This window comes from Dama dama, chromosome 2 (assembly GCF_033118175.1).
Source record: "Dama dama isolate Ldn47 chromosome 2, ASM3311817v1, whole genome shotgun sequence".
Classification (NCBI taxonomy): Eukaryota; Metazoa; Chordata; class Mammalia; order Artiodactyla; family Cervidae; genus Dama; species Dama dama.
The window spans coordinates 34,649,999-34,671,685 of NC_083682.1; positions in this window are offsets into that span (position 1 = coordinate 34,649,999).

Genomic DNA, 21,687 nt, shown 5'->3' on the forward strand with positions numbered 1-21,687 from the left:
ATGAACCTTCCCCTTAGCACTGCTTTTACAGTGTCCCATAGGTTTTGGGTTGTTGTGTTTTCATTTTCATTCATTTCTATACATATTTTGATTTCTTTTTTTGATTTCTTCTATGATTTGTTGGTTATTCAGAAGCTTGAAATTAAGGAAACAATACCATTCACCATTGCAACAAAAAGAATAAAATACTTAGGAGTATATCTACCTAAAGAAACAAAAGACCTATACATAGAAAACTATAAAACACTGATGAAAGAAATCAAAGAGGACACAAACAGATGGAGAAACATACCGTGTTCATGGATTGGAAGAATCAATATTGTCAAAATGGCTATTCTACCCAAAGCAGTCTATAGATTCAATGCAATCCCTATCAAGCTACCAACGGTATTTTTCACAGAACTAGACCAAAGAATTTCACAATTTGAATGGAAATACAAAAAACCTCGAACAGCCAAAGTAATCTTGAGAAAGAAGAATGGAACTGGAGGAATCAACCTGCCTGACTTAAGACTCTACTACAAAGCCACAGTCATCAAGACAGTATGGTACTGGCACAAAGACAGAAATATAGATCAATGGAACAGAATAGAAAGCCCAGAGATAAATCCACGAACCTATGGACACCTTATCTTCAACAAAGGAGGCAAGGATATACAATGGAAAAAAGACAACCTCTTTAACAAGTGGTGCTGGGAAAACTGGTCAACCACTTGTAAAAGAATGAAACTAGAACACTTTCTAACACCATACACAAAAATAAACTCAAAATGGATTAAAGATCTAAATGTAAGACCAAAATCTATAAAACTCCTAGAGGAGAACATAGGCAAAACACTCTCCGACATAAATCACAGCAAGATCCTCTATGACCCACCTCCCAGAATATTGGAAATAAAAGCAAAACTAAACAAATGGGACCTAATGAAACTTAAAAGCTTTTGCACTACAAAGGAAACTATAAGTAAGGTGAAAAGACAGCCCTCAGATTGGGAGAAAATAATAGCAAATGAAGAAACAGACAAAGGATTAATTTCAAAAATATACAAGCAACTCCTGCAGCTCAATTCCAGAAAAATAAATGACCCAATCAAAAAATGGGCCAAAGAACTAAACAGACATTTCTCCAAAGAAGACATACAGATGGCTAACAAACACATGAAAAGATGCTCCACATCACTCATTATCAGAGAAATGCAAATCAAAACCACAATGAGGTACCATTACACGCCAGTCAGGATGGCTGCTATCCAAAAGTCTACAAGCAATAAATGCTGGAGAGGGTGTGGAGAAAAGGGAACCCTCTTACACTGTTGGTGGGAATGCAAACTAGTACAGCCGCTATGGAAAACAGTGTGGAGATTTCTTAAAAAACTGGAAATAGAACTGCCATATGACCCAGCAATCCCACTTCTGGGCATACACACTGAGGAAACCAGATCTGAAAGAGACACGTGCACCCCAATGTTCATCGCAGCACTGTTTATAATAGCCAGGACATGGAAGCAACCTAGATGCCCATCAGCAGATGAATGGATAAGGAAGCTGTGGTACATATACACCATGGAATGTTACTCAGCCATTAAAAAGAATTCATTTGAACCAGTCCTAATGAGATGGATGAAGCTGGAGCCCCTTATACAGAGTGAAGTAAGCCAGAAAGATAAAGAACATTACAGCATACTAACACATATATATGGAATTTAGAAAGATGGTAACGATAACCCTATATGCAAAACAGAAAAAGAGACACAGAAATACAGAACAGACTTTTGAACTCTCTGGGAGAAGGCGAGGGTGGGATGTTTCGAGAGGAATCGGGTGGAGAGGGAGGTGGGAGCGGGGATTGGGATGGGGAAGACGTGTAAATCCATGGCTGATTCATATCAATGTATGACAAAACCCACTGAAATGTTGTGAAGTAATTAGCCTCCAACTAATAAAAAAATTAAAAAAAAAAAAAAAGAAAGCCTTCCTCAGCGATCAATGCAAAGAAATAGAGGAAAACAACAGAATGGGAAAGACTAGTGATCTCTTCAAGAAAATTAGACATACCAAGGGAACATTTCATGCAAAGATGAGTTTGATAAAGGACAGAAATGGTATGGACCTAATAGAAGCAGAAGATATTAAGAAGAGGTGGTAAGAATATACAGAAGAACTGTACAAAAAAGATCTTCATGACCCAGATAATCATGATGGTATTATCACTCACCTAGAGCCAGACATCCTGGAATGTGAAGTCAGGGGGGCCTTGGAAAGCATCACTACGAACAAAGCTAGTGGAGGTGATGGAATTCCAGTTGAGCTATTTCAAATCCTGAAAGATGATGCTGTGAAAGTGCTGCACTCAATATGCCAGCAAATTTGGAAAACTCAGCAGTGGCCACAGGACTGGAAAAGGTGAGTTTTCATTCCAATCCCAAAGAAAGGCAATCCCAAAGATTGCTCAAACTACCACACAATTGCACTCATCTCACACGCTAGTAAAGTAATGCTCAAAATTCTTCAAACCAGGCTTCAGCAATACATGAACCGTGAACTTCCAGATGTTCAAGCTGGCTTTAGAAAAGGCAGAAGAACCAGAGATCAAATTGCCAACATCCACTGGATCATTGGAAAAGCAAGAGAGCTCCAGAGAAACATCTATTTCTGCTTTATTGACTATGCCAAAGCCTTTGACTGTGTGGATCACAATACACTGTGGAAAATTCTGAAAAAGATGGGAATGAATACCAGACCACCTGACCCACCTCTTGAGAAACCTATATGCAGGTCAGGAAGCACAGTTAGAACTGGACATGGACCAACAGACTGGTTCCAAATAGGAAAAGGAGTACATCAAGGCTGTATATTGTCACCCTGCTTATTTAACTTATATATAGAGTACATCATGAGAAATGCTGGGCTGGAAGAAGCACAAGCTGGAATCACGATTTCCGGGAGAAATATCAATAACCTTAGATATGCAGATGACACCATCCTTATGGCAGAGTGAAGAGGACCTAAAAAGCCTCTTGATGAAAGTGAAAGAGGAGAGTGAAAAAGTTGGCTGAAAGCCCAACATTCAGAAAACTAAGATCATGGCATCTGGTCCCATCATCTTATAGGAAATAGATGGGAAAACAGTGGAAGCAGTGTCAGGCTTTATTTTTTGGGGCTCCAAAATCATTGCAGATGGTGATTGCAGCCATGAAATTAAAAGACGCTTACTCCTTGGAAGGAAAGTTATGACCAATCTACATAGCATATTAAAAAGCAGACAGATTACTTTGCCAACAAAGGTTCGTCTAGTCAAGGCTATGGTTTTTCCAGTGGTCATGTATGGATGTGAGAGTTGGACTGTGAAGAAAGCTGAGCGCTGAAAAATTGATGCTTTTGAACTGTGGTGTTGGAGACGACTCTTGAGAGTCCCTTGGACTGCAAGGAGATCCAACCAGTCCATCCTAAAGGAGATCAGTCCTGAGTGTTGATTGGAAGGACTGATGCTGAGGCTGAAACTCCAATACTTTGGCCACCTCATGCGAAGAGTTGACTCATTGGAAATGACCCTGATGATGGGAAAGATTGAAGGCAGGAGGAGAAGGGGACGAAAGAGGATGAGATGGCTGGATGGCATCACCGACTGGATGGACATGAGTTTGAGTAAACTCCGGGAGTTGGTGATGGACAGGGAGGCCTGGTGTGCTGCTATTCATGGGGTTTCAAAGAGTCGGACACAACTGAGCGACTGAACTGAACTGAAGGAAAGACAAAGTAAAAACTCCTAAAATTATAATGCCTAGTTCCATCTCGGCCAAGATGGTAAGTAAAATTAGATACTTTGCTTGAGCCCAAGTATCTTCAGGAGCTGTTGGCAGTAGCTGCTGCCTGATCAGGAAGACTCCTCCCTGTAGTTAAAACTAGCCATGGCTTAAGGCTTAAAGTAAAATTGTTAGTCACTCAGTTGTGTTCGACTCTTTGCAACCCCATGCGTCTTTATGACCCTTTGGACTCTAGCCTACCAGGCTTCTCTGTCCATGAAATTCTCTAGGTAAGAACACGTGAGTGGGTAGTCATTCCCTACTCCAGGAGATTTTCCTGACTAGGGATTAAACTAAGGTCTCTTGTTTGCAGGCAGATTCCTTACCATCTGAGCCACTAGGGAAGCCCGAGGCTTAAAGATGCATCAAACCAAAAAAACAAACTCAATATGTGAATGCCCTGCTGAGTCATGGTTAGACTTTCATAATTCTGGAAGAGAACGGTCAGGTGAAACCCTACAGAAAACAACCATAAAATGCTGATTTAATTAAAAAACAAACCAAAAAAAAAAAAAAAACCCACAGGAAATAGGCAAAAACAGACAGACTGGGGTGTTTAATTTAGAATAAATGCAATTAGAAGGGGTAAGAATTGAAATTTGTGGCTTTCTGGCTCCAGGGCTGTCCCACACATGCATCTCTAGTTGTGGAAACCATGGTAGGGAAAACCGCAGTTCAGAAATGGAAAAGCAGCTGAAATTTTCCAGAAGTTCTAGCAGGGAAAGAATTTCAGAAGTGAGACCCATTTCAATTCATAAACTGTCTAATTTGCTAGTTGGAAACCAAACTATGCACATGTGGAATAAAATGCAGGTATCTCTGTGGTTAAGGATAAAATTCCTGAAAGACATCTACTCGTGGAATATAGACATGTGTGGAACCAGATACGTGAATTTTCCGTTTTCCTTTGTTAAGTGTATTCTTCATCCATGAGCTTCTCAAGTGGTAGAAATATAAAATTTGACATATTTGAAGTATTAGAATAGAACGCACAAAGATGGCAGAAAAGATGAAAACTATGGGGGACTTTTAGAGGCAAGGAAACCATAAAGAAGCTAAACACTATTTTTACCTAACTCTTTGTCTAATCTCCAAAGTTCTTAAGAACAAGGAAGGTACATAGGGGGACAGACTAAAAGATCAACAGAGGGATGGGATAGAAACTAATATCAGTAGTTTCATACTTGGGAAAAATACGTTTGAAATTTAAATATAAGCAAGTTCAGTTCAGTTCAGTCGCTCAGTCGTGTCTGACTCTTTGCGACCCCATGAATCGCAGCACGCCAGCCCTCCCTGTTAGCCAGCTAATAAAACCCAAATAATCCTCAGGGGAACATGAAAATGTCCTGAGCTAATAGTGTATTACCTGTATCTTAAAGTAAGCTCGATTGAAGAAAGCTTCAATCAAAGATATCTAAACCAGCAAAAGTGAAGTTGCTGTCAAGTCTGACCCTTTGCGACCCCATGGACTGTAGCCTATCAGACTACTCTGTCCATGGGGTTTTCCAGGCAAGAACATTGCAATGGGTTGCCATTTCCTTCCAGGGGATCTTCCTGACCCAGGGATTGAACCCAGGTCTCCCGCATTGTAGGCAGACACTTTTACAGTCTGAGCCACCAGGGAAGTCCTTAAACCAGCAAAAATTGGACCCATATTTAGAAAAATAAAAAATAAAAAGGGTAGTCAATAGAAACTGAATCTGTGCAATATAAGCTGCTTACTTTAGCATAAAGAGATTTTGAAGAACATATTATGAGTATATTTAAGGACATAAAAGAAAAAAATGTCGAAAGAACTGAAATAAAATATACTAAAATGAATGAACAGGTAGGAAATACCAATAACAAAATGGAAAATATAGAGCAGAAAAATAAAACATCTAAAATAATTATTTTCTGGATGGGTTCAGCAATAGATTAGAGGTGGAAGATGAAAAAAATCAGTAAATCTGAAAGTACAACTAAAGACATTTCCCAATTCAAAGGATGGGGGAGAATCATCAAAACAAAATTAAAAAGACTATAAGATATCTGTAAAGCAACATGGGGTGATTTGACAAATAATAGTTAGAATTCCAAAAGGAGATGAAGGAAAGAAAATATCATAAAAATATATTTAAAATTAGATCCCAAAATTTGGTTGAAAATGCTAATTAGTTTACTAATACTAAAAATATTAAAATAGTAATTAAGACAACTCAGTGAATCCTGAGTAGCATAAAAACAAAAAAATCATTTTTAGAGATATTAAACTCAAACCAGTAAACAGTAATGATAGAAGAAAATCTTAAAAGAACAACACTAAAAACAAACAAATAAATTAAAAAGTCCAAACCAACCAAAACTCATAAAGAGGGAACCATAGTAAGAATAACTGACTTCTTATAAGAAATTATGGAAACTATAAGATATTGGAAGACTATTTTTAAATGCTAGAGGGAGTGGAGTTGGGCAAACAAATCAAAAGGCAAAAAGTAAAAAGAAAAAAACTAAACTAAAAAAAAATTTTGTTGCTAAAAATTTTGTATCTGGCAAATCTATCCTTCTAAATGAAAGTAAAGAACATTTTAGATATCTAAAGACTGAAATAATTTATTGACAGTAAATATATATTATAAGAAACGCTAACACATACACACAAATGTTCTTGCGTATAATTTCTTTACATGACTATATAAAGAAAAAATAATTGCACTAAGATAGGAGATGTTAGAAGAAATACATTGATGCAGATTCTTACATTTTAACTTATATAATTAAATATTAACTAATTATATTGATGTAAATTTAAGATTTGTATGTAATTGCTGGAGTAAACCCTAAAATTATAAAAGAGACATAGCTAGACAGCCAATAGAGCAACTAAAATGGAATACTAAAAGAAACTGAATTAATACAAAAAAAGCAAAAAGGAGAAACAGAGAACAAAATATGGATTAGACAAATTAAAAAGAAGAAAAGAAAAACAGCTAGTTTAAATATAACACATTAAAATCACATTGTATGTAAATAGACTACACCCTCCATTCAAAAGATAGATTATTGGAGTGTGTGAAAAGGCAAGAATTTACTATCTCATTTCTGTAAGAGACAGACTTTAAATCCAAAGCACCAGTAGACTGGAAGTAAAATAAAAATATATATTAAGCAAATAGTAAGTATATAATAGCCAGAGGGGCTATACTTGCATCACACAAAATATATTCCAAGTCAAAAAATTTTCCTAAAGATAAGCAGAAACACTTAATGATTAAAAAAAAAAAAGTCAATACAACAGGAAAATGTAAATTATAAATATGTGCTATGCTGTGCTTAGTCATTCAGTCATATCCAGCTCTTTGTGAACCCATGGACTGTAGCCTGCCAGGTTCCTCTGTCCATGGGGATTCTCCAAGAAAGAATACTGGAGTGGGTTGCCATGCCCTCCTTCAGAGGATCTTTCCACCCCAGGGATCAAATCCAGGTCTCCTGCATTGCAGGTGGCTTCTTTACCGTCTGAGCCACGAGTGAATAAATATAAATGTACATAAAACAGAATTTCAAAATATATGATACCAAAACTTATATACTTAAAGCAATGTTTGAAGTTTTTAAAAATTTACCTCCCAGTAATTGGTAGGGCAATTAGACAAAATATAGATTAATCCCCTTAACCAAGCTGTCCATATGTTATAGAACATGTGGACAACTGCTGAATACACCAAATACACACAGAATTTTCACCAATATAGATCATGTTCCAAGACATAAAACAATTATTATTAAGCTTTGAAAGATTGAAAGCTTAGAGAGAATGTCCTCTGTTCCCAACTGAATTAAATTAAAGAAAAAAATAAAATCTCTAGAAAAGCTTCCAAATCTGGAAATTACAGGTCACTTCTTTGGAAGAAAGAGACTGTATAGGGACAGGAAGAAACACCAAACTTGTGGTTAAATGGCCATATATATTTGTTAAAATGCATCAACTTTTACACTTAAAATTGGTAAATTTTACTATATTTAAGCTACAACTCAATTAAGAAAAAGCAGTATTGGGTAAATGTCAATTGAAGGAGGCAATACAGGGTTGCTATTCCTTCTCCTTTCTTCCAATATATTCCCCATTCAATTTAACTCACGCACAGAACCTAAAGGAATCCCTCAGACTAATAATAGACTATCACAACTTAACCAAGATTTAGCAGCATTTTAGCTGCTATGCAAATATTTATCTTTCCTAGAGAAACAAAGCCTCCATCCATGGTATACAGCTATTGATCCTGTGAATCCTTTTTCAATAGCTGCCCTGAAGGATGATCAGAAATAGTTCACATTCATAGAACAACAGTGTATGTGCATTCAGGATCTTGTCCTAGGGCTATGTTGATTCTCTGGCTTTCTAAAACAATATAGTTTGAAGAGACCAGGACCATTTAGATATTCTGAGGAATGTTACATTGGCCTGTAACATTAATATTTAAATATATTCCAAATACTCTGGATGCCCTGGTGAGATACATGTGCTCCAAGAGGGAGGCAAAACCTATAGAGATTCAGGGCCTGATATGTCAGTGAAAATTTTCAGGGCCTATGTTGGTACCTTGTTCCAGAGGGCAAACTATTCCATGTTGCTCCTACCATCAAGAAAGAAGCCTGATGCTTGGTAGTTCTCTTTGAATTTTAAAGCTTATTTTCTGCAACAGAATATTGTATTAACCCCTTTGTTGGGTGATGCAGAAGATGTAAGCTTGAGTGGGGCTTCTTGGATGGTGCTAGTGGTAAAGAACCCACCCGCCAATGCAGGAGTTACAGAGACATGGGTTCAATTCTTAGGGCAGGAAGATCCCCTAGAGGAGGAAATGGCAACCCACTCCAATGTTCTTATCTGTAGAATCCCATGGACAGGAGTTTGGCTGGCTATGGTCCATAGGGTCACAATGAGTCAGAGATGACTTAGCACTCATGCAGGCATGCATAGCAAGCAAAGCCTATATTTGAAGCACGTGTGCTGCTTCGACCATGTGATTCAGCAAAGTCTGTAGTTCTAGAGGTATCTATTGTGGATAAGATGCTATTAGAAGCTTTTGGGAAGCACTGACAGAAGTGTTGCAACACAGATTCTTATAGTTCGAAACTAAAGCCATGCCATCAGCAGCAAAAATAATTATACATCATTTGAAAAACCACAGCTGGGACTCTATTGAACTCTGTTAGAGACTGAGTATATGCCTACAGACACTATCAAGAGACCATGTGAACAGACCACTATCATAGTCTGGGTACTACAAGACTGGTTCGTCAGGCTGGGTTGAAAAGCAAAAGGGCCAAGACCATCAAAGGAGTGGATTTTGGTTAGATGTAAGAAGAAACCCCTTTGAAGATGCTCATCAGGGCAGTGAAGAAAGACCAAAGAGGGGTAGCTGGCAACTGCAGATATAACCAAGGATGTCTACAACAAGGCAGCAGCTTCTCAGGTAGTATGAAGCCCTTGGTACAACCTGAACTTTCAACCCCACTGCCACCACTTGTCATCCCAGCCTGAATTCTCCTGAGCTGGCTCCAGTTGGATTTGATCACTAAGGATATACTTCCAGTCCTATTGCCTGCATGCGGGATGTCTGCTCTTAAGATTGCTTCTATTTGCTCAACCACAACACACCAAGAAATTCTAAACTTTTTGTGAGTTTAGACTTGGGCTCTAAAGCCCAACAAGGGCTTGCTGGGACACATTAAATAATTAAGGAAATTGAGGAAGAGAGAGGCAAGGTGACTTGCTTGGTGTAATAGACAGTATGTTATGGAGCCAGGGTTTTGAAGTCTATTGTTCAAACCAAAGAATATTCAGAATCAGCTGGTAGATATAATGATAACAGAAGACTATGAGCTCCTCAAGGGCAGAGATTATTGTTTTTTGGGTTGTTGTTGTTGTTTGGTCACCAAGTCATGTCTTATTCTTTAGTGACCCCATCGACTGTAGCCCACCTATCTCCTTTGTCCATGGGATTTCCCAGGCGAGAATTCTGGAGTGGGTTGCCATTTCCTTCTCCAGGGGATCTTCCTGACTCAGGGATAGAACCCATGTCTCCTGCATTAGCAGACAGATTCTTTACCACCAGGGAAGCCTGGTCCTATGGTAGTTATTCAATAAATACCCACTGAATTTGAATTTATTTTTCATTATATTGTATTAGAACCATACATAATACTCACTGCTGCCATTTTATTACCTAAGAACCTGGCATGAGATCTGGTTCCACAACCTATGTACTTTAGAACCCTTAAAGTTCTTTTAACCTCAGATTTGCAGATGACACCATCCTTATGGCAGAAAGTGAAGAGGAACTAAAAAGCCTCTGATGAAAGTGAAAGAGGAGAGTGAAAAAGTTGGCTGAAAGCTCAACATTCAGAAAACTAAGATCATGGCATCTGGTCCCATCACCTCATGGGAAATAGATGGGGAGACAGTGGAAACAGTGTCAGACTTCATATTTTTGGGCTCCAAAATCACTGCAGATGGTGATTACAGCCATGAAATTAAAAGACGCTTACTCCTTGGAAGGAAAGTTATGACCAACCTAGATAGCATATTAAAAAGCAGAGACATTACTTTGCCAACAAAGGTTCGTCTAGTCAAGGCTATGGTTTTTCCAGTGGTCATATATGGATGTGAGAGTTGGACTCTCAAGAAAGCTGAGCACCAAAAATTGATGCTTTTGAACTATGGTGTTAGAGAAGACTCTTTAGAGTCCCTTGGACTCCAAGGAGATCCAACCAGTCTATCCTAAAGGAGATCAGTCCTGGGTGTTCATTGGAAGGACTGACGCTGAGCTGAAACTCCAATACTTTGGCCACCTCATGCAGAGTTGACTCATTGGAAAAGACCCTGATGCTGGGAGGGATTGGGGGCAGGAGGAGAAGGGGATGACAGAGGATGAGATGGTTGAATGGCATCACTGACTCGATGGGCATGAGTTTGAGTAAACTCCGGGAGTTGGTGATGGACAGGGAAGCCTTGCATGCTGCGATTCATGGGGTCGCAAAGAGTCAGACACGACTGAGCGACTGAACTGAACTGAACTGAAAGTTCTTTTAATAAATCTATAAAAAATAAACCTTTTTAAAAAAATAAATAAACCTTTTTATCCAGAGTTATATCAAGTTAAGTTGAAGTACATGAATGTTGTACCATGCAATTTACTTGTGATAAAAATTACTTTCATTCTTTCCCAAGCCCTTTTCTAGAAACTTCTGGAAGTATAAGTCATATATAAGCCTGCAGTTTGTACAGATGTGACTTTGGGAAGTATCATTTACATCTTAGTCTCTGTGAATAGTGACTCTGATGTTTCAGGGAACAACATTTACAGCTTTCCAAAGCAGTTCTGAATCTAGAATAGTAAATGAAGCATAACAAGAATACAATAAATAGCTTTCAAGTACGTCAACCATCATTCAACAAATTAATGACGTATGTAACCAGAAGATCTATTTTACCCTAACATGTCACCCACAGTGTCTACATTCACCACTGTGGAATGTTTACAAATGTAACAAGTACTAAGAACCCCCTTCAACCAATCCTCAAATACATGTCCAGCCCTGTGCTAAGAACCAAAGGAAGGAAACTGCATTAAAAACATGATTCACATTCACTGCTCCATAGAAACTTCCGCTGTATGTCATCAGGAACTTCCATGTCACCACATCCATTAATCACTTTTTTGCTCTGATTTTACCTGGCCTCTCAGCAGCACTGAACATCTTTACTTATTGAAGCCCATTTTTTCCTCTTGAATTCTGTATGTTTTTCTCCTATTTCAAAGATGATTCTTTCTCAGTCTCCTTGACTGACTCCTCCTTCTATGCTGCTGCTGCTAAGTCGCTTCAGTTGTGTCCGACTCTGTGCGACCCCATAGACGGCAGCCCACTAGGCTCCCCCGTCCCTGGGATTCTCCAGGCAAGAACACTGGAGTGGGTTGCCATTTCCTTCTCCAATGCAACTTCCTCCTTCCATAGTATATACTAAATGTTGGGAGTGGCTCAGTACTTAGTCCATGAATCTCTTCTATCTATACTTTCTCCCTAAGTCAGTGGTTCACAACCTCAGCTGGATATCAGAAACTGACACGGAGCTTTTAATGATCCCGATGCTCGGGCTACACTTGAGACTGATCCACAGATCTCTAAGGGTTACTGAAGCAACGGCATCTTTCACAAGCTCTCCAAGTGGTTCCTATGTGGAGTCAAAGTTGAAAGTCCCTGGCTGGGTGATGCCATTCATTCAACAGGTTTAAATGCCATCCATATGCTGTTCATTCCCAGATTTATGATTCCAACCATGGCTCACATTCCTAGCTCTGATTCCAATGCTAGCATCTGTCCCTGACTCACTCCCTACACTTCTGACTTGTTCTGGCTTTAGTCCTTATACAAGCTGGATAAGAACTCAACTCTAAATGAGAACTCACTGGACCCCATGTATTGCTACCTAGGAGCTAATTCAGCTACTCATTGCCACCCACCTCTCTCCAAGCATTTGCCCAAGTCCCAGCAGGGAAGATATTCAAACAGGCTGTTCATATTACAGTAGAGGCTTAGTTTTATTACCTATCTATCATGGTCATGTGATAGGTGCTATGAACAGAATTTCATATATTTCATCAAATTTAATTGTCAGGACAAACTCTTTGAGGGAAGTATTACACATGATCTTATAGGAAATCAAGGCTTAAAAAATAAGAGCACAATCAAAAATTGGGCAGAAGGACTAAAAAGACATTTCTCCAAAGAAGGCATATAGATGGCAAATAGGCACGTGAGAAAAATGCTCAATATCACTAGTTATTAGAGAATTGCAAATTAAGACTATTGTATAATGAGGTACCACCTCATACTAGTCAGAATGGCCATCATTAAAAAGTCTACAAATAATAAATTCTGGAAAAGGTATGGAGAAAAGAGAACGTTCATATACTGTTGGTGAGAATGTAAATTAGTGCAGCTAATTCTTCACTATGAAGAATAGTATGGAGGGAACTTAAGAAAACTAAACCCAGAGTTTTCATAGGGCCTTGCAATCCCACTACTGGGCATATATCCAAAGACAACTCAAATTTGAAAAGATACATGCACCCTATTGTTCATAGCAGGATTATTTCCAATAGCCAAGACATGGAAGCAACCTAGATGTCTATTGACAGATGAATGATAAAGAATATATGGTTTTATATATATATATATATATATATATATATATATATATACACACCACACAAGGGAGTATATACATTGAGATACTACTGAGTCATAAAAGATAATAAAACAATGCCATTTGCAGCAATATGGATGGACCTAGAGATTATCATTCTAAGTGAAGTAAGCCAGACAGACAAATGTCATATGATATCATTTACATGTAGAATCTCAAAGAATAATACAAATCAACTTATGTACAAAACAGAAAGAGACTTACAGACATAGAAAGCAAGCTTATGATTGCCAAGGGGCAGGGGGAGGAGATAAATTAGTAGTTTGGGATTAATATATACATACTACTATATATAAATCACCGACTCAATGGACATGGGTTTGGGTGGACTCTGGGAGTTGGTGATGGACAGGGAGGCCTGGCGTGCTGCAGTTCCTGGGGTTGCAAAGAGTCGGACACAACTGAGCAACTGAACTGAACTGAACTATATATATAAGAGAGAAACCACAAGGACCTACTATATAGCACAAAGAACTACAGTCACTGTCTTATAATAAGCTATAATGAAAAAGAATATATATACACACATATATATACTTACACATCACTTTGCTGTACATTTGAACTAATATAACACTGTCAATTAACTAAACTTCAATAAAAAAAGAAAAGGTGAACAAATTTATCCAAAATCACATGATCAGTAAGTGGAGGAATAAAGACCCAAGCTCAGGTCACTTTTACCCCAAAGTTAGGCATGATCATTAAGCATCTGCTGCCTGTCTCTTGACTTTCAGGCTAATGAACCAAACTCCCCTCTGAGAACATATCTGTGCTTCCTAACATTATATGCAATCAAAACTTTGGAGTTCTAGAAAATTAGGTTTGGATGGGGCTGGAGAGTGCTTAGAATTCAATCCTCTCATTTGACAGATGAGGATATCAAGGTCTTGAGAAAGAAAGTTACTTTCTCAAGGTCAAACAATTAATTAGTGTCCAGGCAAGGATTTAAATTAGGTCTCCTATGAATCCAGTGCTCTCCCCAGAACATAATGTTGCCTCTCACAAAAAATGGAGCATTTCCAATAATTTATTTTTCCCTTCAACTTAGTCAAGGACCCTTCATAAAACAGGATATGCGTTGTTCAACTGCAGAAAATAATTATTTCTTACATTTGCTGCACTCTTTTTACCTTTAATTTGACTCAATTCAAATAGCCATTGCTTGCCAAGCTACTTTAACCACAGAGCCCTTATGAGGTTTATTTGTCACTGAAGTCTTATTTTCTGAGGTAAATTAATGATGTGTTATTCCCAGAGACTTTATGGTGCTTATCACTATATTAACTTACATCAAAAAAATCACAGGGAGCTATTTTTCAAGCCCTGACAAAAACAGCCTAGAGAAATCCTAGTGAATTGGGGGCTTTGAAATATAAACACATGTATGGATCGCATATTTCTCATAAAGAAAATGTTTTCATTTCACATTAGGTGCATGCTTTCTTTAAAAAGTTGTCACTTAGCATAGGAAAAGATTCATTCCTTCTCATCTGGGTTTCCAAGAACGGAAAGACCAGTGGCTCCTTTGAAAAACCAAGAATTATGAATTAAAGGTGGTGATTTGGTGTGGAGTCAGAGAGACTGTGGTTTGAATTTCTGATGGCTAGTTCTGCATCCTTCATGTAAGGGATTTGAATCCTCAAGTGTCTCAGCTGTAAAATGGGCATGGACATATTGCATCCACGTTGAGAGAATTGAGTGAAATAAGTTAGGAAATGAAATGAAATACCCTTGGTATCCTGAACCGTCATGGAGTTGAATGAATGCCATTTCTCTTTCCTGAGAAGAGTGTTTGCTGCTTAAAGAAACTCAGTCACTTTTCCAAAACATTTTAGGTAAGTTCCACCCTTTTTCTTTTCTTTATTTACTCACTAAATGCCTCTAGATTGTGCACCAGCCATGCCAAACACTATGTAGGAAGCTCAGTATCCTATCTCCTTCTAAGAACTTGGGATCTAGTGTGGAGGCTAGACCAGAAAACAGGAGATTGTATTAGCTCCCCAAGAACTCTGATGGGTGAGTGCCAGGCGCTGTGCAGTCTCAAGGGCATCTCTATCTAGGTCTTCTTATTGGCAGAGATTTCCTGGAGGGAGTACCATCTAAACTGAGCATCCCTCTAGTTCTGGAACAGACTAACCTACTCAGCTGGTCCCTTGGGAGCTAGGACTGGCTGACAGGGCATTTCTTATAAAGCCAAAAGTAACCTTTAGGAGATACTGCTTATATAAGACAAACCTGTGTTTGAGAAAGTCCTGTTGAAGTAAGCCTCAAGTAAACAGCAGCAGCCAGGAAAGCAGAGAGGAGAGTCTAACTGCCTGATAAAAGGATGTGGGGTGGGAGGATGGAGATCATGGACTTTTATTTGGAAGCCAAGAACTGTCAGGTCATCTACTTGATAACATTTTCCTCTCTCTGTCTCTCTCTTTTCTTCTTGTCCTCTCTCTTTTTTAAAAAACTTAATCATCACCACAAATTAAGAAGGCTCTGTTATCTTCATTTTATGTAGGTGAAGCTGGGTTCTAGAAAGTTTGTGTTACCTGGTCCAAGGCCACACACTAGTAAGTGGCCACACACTAGTAAGTGGCCCCACATTAATAAGTGAATTCCAGGTAGAGCTGGAATTCACCCTGGCTGGCTGTGCAGGCGGTGGTCCCCCTGCCTGGCTATCAGGGTCTCAGCTAAGTAGCCCTGGGGACAGGGCGGCGGGTCAGCGCCCATAACTGTTCCGTCACATCACGCAGTAATACACAAACCAACCGTCGGTCCTGAGCACACCTCAAACCACACAAGCAGTGAGGCGACACTGGGACTCCGCCTTCTGCTCAGTGATGAGACCTTCAGAAAGGGCCAAGCAGGCCGTCGCTGACTCAGGAATGGGCCAGAGGCAGGCAGGGACATCCTCACCTCTCTCATGGTGAGGATGCTGAAGAGGCATTGCAGGGACCTGAGCATCCCTGGGCCCCGTAGGGTAATCTGACTCACACTGGCAGCAAGTCATTGGTGGCAAGAAGGAGTAAAAGGGTTCTTTATTTAAAAGGGGAAGATGAAGTTGCTGACTGAGATAAATTGTGGATAATGAGAACAGGGTCTTGAATAAAGGGGAAAAAAATGGAGTTGGGATGGAGAAGGTGGCAAGCTGCTGAATCAGCTCTCTGGCAGAAAATGGAATTAAAGGGTTGCCTTTCTCTCTCTGACAGAATGGATGTTGAGGCCTTCTTTTTTTATTTCTTTTTCCTTATTCATCTAAAAGATTCTCTTTAGGAACAATGAATTGGAAATGCAAACTAAGAAATCCTGCCAAAACTCTTGACAAGATAGAAGGTGAGGAGGGTGTAGTCACTGATTCTTAGCCTGGTCCAGAAGGATGAAAAAGTGTTTTCCTCCCACTGGGAAGAAGGAGACATTTTTCATCCCTTGTGTCAGGGATAAACTTAAGATGTTCGATTTCTCTGCACAATGGAAAGAAGGGAAGACAGAAGCAGCACATTAATATTTACTAAGTATTAACCATGGTCCAGCAATATACTCAGTAACATACAATATTATGCTGTTTAATCCTTAGAGAAGCCCTGTTGGGTATATCATATTGTATCCATTTTATTGAAAAGGAAAATCAGGCAAAGAGAGGTAGTCCAAGGTCATCCTGCTAATAAATGGCAGATCTGGGCTACAGACCCAGGGTGGTCCAACCGCAGTGTCCAAATTCCCATCACTGTGCAGGGGAATGAGCAGAATGGTGTCCCTCCCCTCGCTACTTTCACTGTGCACTGCAGACAGATGAACTCTCAGATAGTAGGTGACCCTCACATCTCTATCTAATCCACAGAATCAGTGATTTTTGTTTTGCTCCTTAATCAAATGTCAAAATTTTGGAAGAGAGAGAACAGTTCCAAAATGGATTCTGAGATTGAAGATGCCTCTATTTATAGAGCCAGCAATCTCTGCATTTCTCCCTAAACACAAACGAGAAGGTGAAGTTGGCTGGTCCTTCCCCATCCATTCATTGATCCATTCACTCATCCACCTATATGACAGATGTTTCATATCTGCTATGTGACTGCCTTCATTCTAAGTAAGGGGCAAATATTCCTTCCTTGTCTTGTGGAACCTCTGTATAAAGTAGACGGATCAGACAAATACAGACCCACAGTATAATGGATTTTAAAATGGTGAGTTATATTATGGGAGATTACAGATCTGTTTGAACCCAAAAGAAGAAGCAATACACACACACAGGTTGTTAGGAGAAGATATCCAAAAGTGACATCAGATTAGAGCCAAAAGGATGACCTGCAGTTGGCCAGGTGGAAAAAGAGGTCAGTGGGAGGAGCATGCACAGAAGGAAAGAAGGAAAGATGTAGGGAGTTAATAGAACTATAAGTAGGAACTCTTTGGGTGACACGGATGTGCACTGAGGCAGGAGAGGCAGACAGTAGGGAGTGGGTCATGGAGGACTCACAGAACTTCCCAAGAGTCTTAACTGTTACCCTGGTGAGGAAGAGCCACTGAAGAACCCACGTCAGGGCCTGATCAGATTAAATGTGTATTTTAGGAAGTTCTTGTTAATACATGGCAAGATGAGAGATTCAGAAATGAGCTAAGAAGCTAGCCAGTCTTTAACAAAAATTTTAGGTGATATTTATAGTTTATATTTATTATTTGCATTTATGTATTATTGTTTGTACTTGTTTATATTCACTTAGGTATTTGTTCATGCCTTCATTAAATGTTTATGGAGGGTCTGACATGTGTCAGATACTGAGCTGGACTCACAAGATAAAAAGGTGAGCAAAACCAGGTGTGATTCCTACCAATATATAAAATTAAGTCTAGTCTCTAGAAACCAGAGATTCTTTTAAAAACATAGGAATAACATTATGGCTGTCCCAAGAGCCGTGGTGGGGAGTACACAGCGCCACAGGAGCCCGGTAGGGGCTGCTTTGTCCTTTTCGGCTTCCGTGGGAAAGTGACACATGCCCTGGGTCTGCAGGATCCGTGGCGGTGAAGCGAGAGCCAGGAAGGTTTCAGACAGGTTGATGCTGTGGGAAAACCCTGTTTGGATCGGAGGGTAGAGAGAGTGGAGTGGCTAGAACCAAGGAGGTGAAGGAAGTAGGGTGTGAGGTGAGGCTAGGGGGTCACTGCCGCAGTCGGTCAATGAATCCTTGGCCGACAGGATGCAAGTGTCTGTGTGGCTCCGCTTACTTTCTCTTCTTCCCCTCTGCCATGGCCAAGAGAACCCGCCCCCTGCAGGAAAATGAGGCACATGAGCAAAGCCAAATCACCTCGTCCATCTCAGCAAAAGCCATCCTAACGTTGTTCAGTTGCTAAGTCATGTCCAACTCTTTGTGACCCTGTGGACTGCAGCATGCCAGGTTTCCCTGTCCTTCACTATCTCCCTGAGTTTGCTCAACCTCTTAATGAGGGTGAAGAGGAGAGTGAAAAAGCTGGCTTAAGACTCAACATTAAAAAAAAATAATAATAAGATTATGGTATCTGGTCCTGTCACTTCATAGCAAATAGAAGGGGAAAAAGTGGAAGCAGTGACAGATTTTATTTTCTTGGGCTCTCAAATCACTGTGGATGTTGACTGCAGCCATGAAACTAAAAGATGCTTGTTCCTTGGAAGGAAAGCTATGACAAAGCTAGACACGTGTATTAAAAAGCAGAGACATCACTTTGCCAACAAAGGTCCATCTAGTCAAAGCTATGGTTTGTCCAGGAGTCATGTTCAGATGTGAGAGATGGACCGTAAAGAAAGCTGAGCTCTGAAGAATTGATGCTTTCGAACTGTAGTGTTAGAGAAGACTCTTGAGAGTCCCTTGGACAGCAAGGAGATCAAACCAGTCAGTCATACAGGAAATCAACCCTGAATATTCACTGGAAGGACTGATGTTGAAGATGAAGCTCCAATACTTTGGCCACCTGATGCAAAGAGCTGACTCATTGAAAAAGATCCTGATGCTGGGAAGGATTAAGGGCAGGAGGAGAAGGGGATACAGGGGATGACACCCTGTACTAGGCAGCAACCAGATAAGTCTGAACCCATGAGAAAGCCCAGCTGAGACCAAATTAACTACCAAACACAGACTGAAATTGCCAATCTTTAGTCTCCTGGGAAGACTAAGACTAATGCATACTTAGCATTGTAAGCTGAGTTCCAATGGTTTGTTATGTGTGCATGTGGAACAAGAGGTGGAGGAGCTGAGAGACGCTCAGAGTGACTTTTTCAGGGAGGGGGTTCAGTATGGGGGACACATGTACACCCATGGCTGATTCATGTCAGTGTATGGCAAAAACGACTACAATGCTGTCAAGCAATTAGCCTCCAATTAAATTAATTTAAAAAAAAAGAATGACTCTTACATTCCTAATTTATATATCTGGACAACACTGGAGCCATTCAGTGAGCTGGGACCGACACTTAAGAAGAGAGAGAAAGAACATTTTAATCATGCCTCGAAAAACTGGAAGGGTGCTTTGCCACAAGGATGGAGATCACATTCTGAAGCATCACTTGGGCCAATTTGGACTGTACACGATTCTCAGATCATTCTTCTGCATTGAGTCTACTTGACCTGGGTTCAAATTCTAACACTCAATTTTTATGTGACTAAAGTGAGTTGGTTAGCTTCTCTGCAGTAAAGCTGGAGAATAACAACAAATAATTTGGATTTGCCAAGTTTTCATGAGGACCACATAAGTGGCAGTTGAAGCATGAACCACATAGCTTGGCCTTTGTTTCATACCTGAAGCATATTTGCTACTAGAATATAATTATACTAATCTGTGTTCAGACTGTGCTCCAGCTGACAGAATGCTCTCCGTCCCTCTCCAAGTCTTCTTTGTTCTTAAACTTCTCTCTAGCTTCACCAAATCCTTGAAGCCCTCCCCAACTATTCTAATGCTCCACTGACTCTCACTTTTCTGAGTGTCTGGATCTCTGTACTCTTGTATATATTTGTTCACCATATATTTATTGAGCACATACTATGTGCTCATTGCAACAAAGAATAATTATAAGACACTGTTTTATCTTACTCACAGGGAGCAAATACCACATGATCTCAAATTTTTATTGAAACATGTGTATGTTCATTTCACCTTTTGGGTTACAAATTGCTCTAACATACAGATTTTTATTTCCTGTTCAACAAAGCTCTGTAGAGAGGCTGGGTGAGTGTCCACATTCTTATTTCCCTTTCATAGATGAGTGTCAGCTACCTGGCCATACTCCTCACCCCCTTGTCACTTGGCAGGCAACTTTACTATAGGAGGGGTTAAAAGACTTTATTCATGTTGTTATGCGTTTGCATTCCTTACTTGTGTGGTGGTTTCTGAGCTCAGGGACCCTGGGTTAGTTATCTCTGCATCTCAAGTGTCCGGCTAAATGCCTGGCAAAGAATAGGTACTTAATAAATATTTACTGTGTGGACAGGGTCAGAGAGCTTGAGATTAAAGATGTCTCAGAGAGAAGGCATGGAGGTAAAAATGGCAGTCCACTCCAGCATTCTTGCCTGGAAAATCCCACGGACAGAGGAGCCTGCCAGGCTACAGTCCATGGGGTCACAAAAGGCTCGAGCACCACTTAGTGACTAAACAGCAAAGAGAAGGCAATGTGTTAAAAGCATAGTATATGTTCGTGAGAAACCTGCTTAGGCGTGAAAGGAGGTGGGGGGATCAAAGAAATAATACTCATTGAGCATCTACCATTTACATGAAAATAGTATCTTCTTTACTTTTCACAGCAAACTGGGAAGGAGGTCAGCTTTATGTCTGTTTACAGATGAGCAAACAGAAGTTCATAGGGGTAAACTTGGGTCAGGTTCTACAGCAGCTAATCTGCAGGCCTGATGACAGAACCCAGGTGGGTCTGAATTCAGTGCCTGCTCCCTCTATATTACAGCCTCGAGCAAAAAGATGATCGTGTTGGATAAACTCATGAACAAATAAATGGGTGAATGCTATATTCTTTGAACTGACTTTCAGTGAAGGGAATGGGCCTAAATGTGACAGCTTTTCAAATTCAGAGACTGGGCTTCCTAATCCTCAGACTGTAATTTTCACTCCTGTGGTTTTGTAAATAATGTTTTTTTTTTTTTTTTTGTTATTTCATAAAATGACTCTGATTAGGGAGGGATTGATCATTTCCTAAGACTGTTTTGTAAGAAATGCCCAAAGCCACTTGGCGTCCCCTGTTGGTGCTTATTTCTCTGTGTTTTTGATAAAATATAATTGTCTTAAGTCTCTCAGGATTTATTAGATGGAATGTTCAAAAAGAAAGCTGTCTTATTACTGACCCTGCATCCTGTAGTTAATAAGTTTTTTTTTCTAATTTTACTTCAAAGATGAAAGTTTCTTAATTAACCATCAGAGGTTCTCTGAAGCTAAGTATATTAAAATCATATTATGCCTTCCTGAAGCTCTCCTTAGATTTTTTTTTATTAAGCAAAGCTATTGGAAGTAAAGATATGAGGGTAATCACATCTATATATAATAAAGACACACTTATGAGTTTTCTATTCTAATCAACATCACTGCCACACTGAAAAAGTCAATTATTTTGTAATATTTAAGAATGCTAATAAAAATGAATGCTATTTAGCTAAATCCTGTTAGCTCTGGAAATGAGAAACA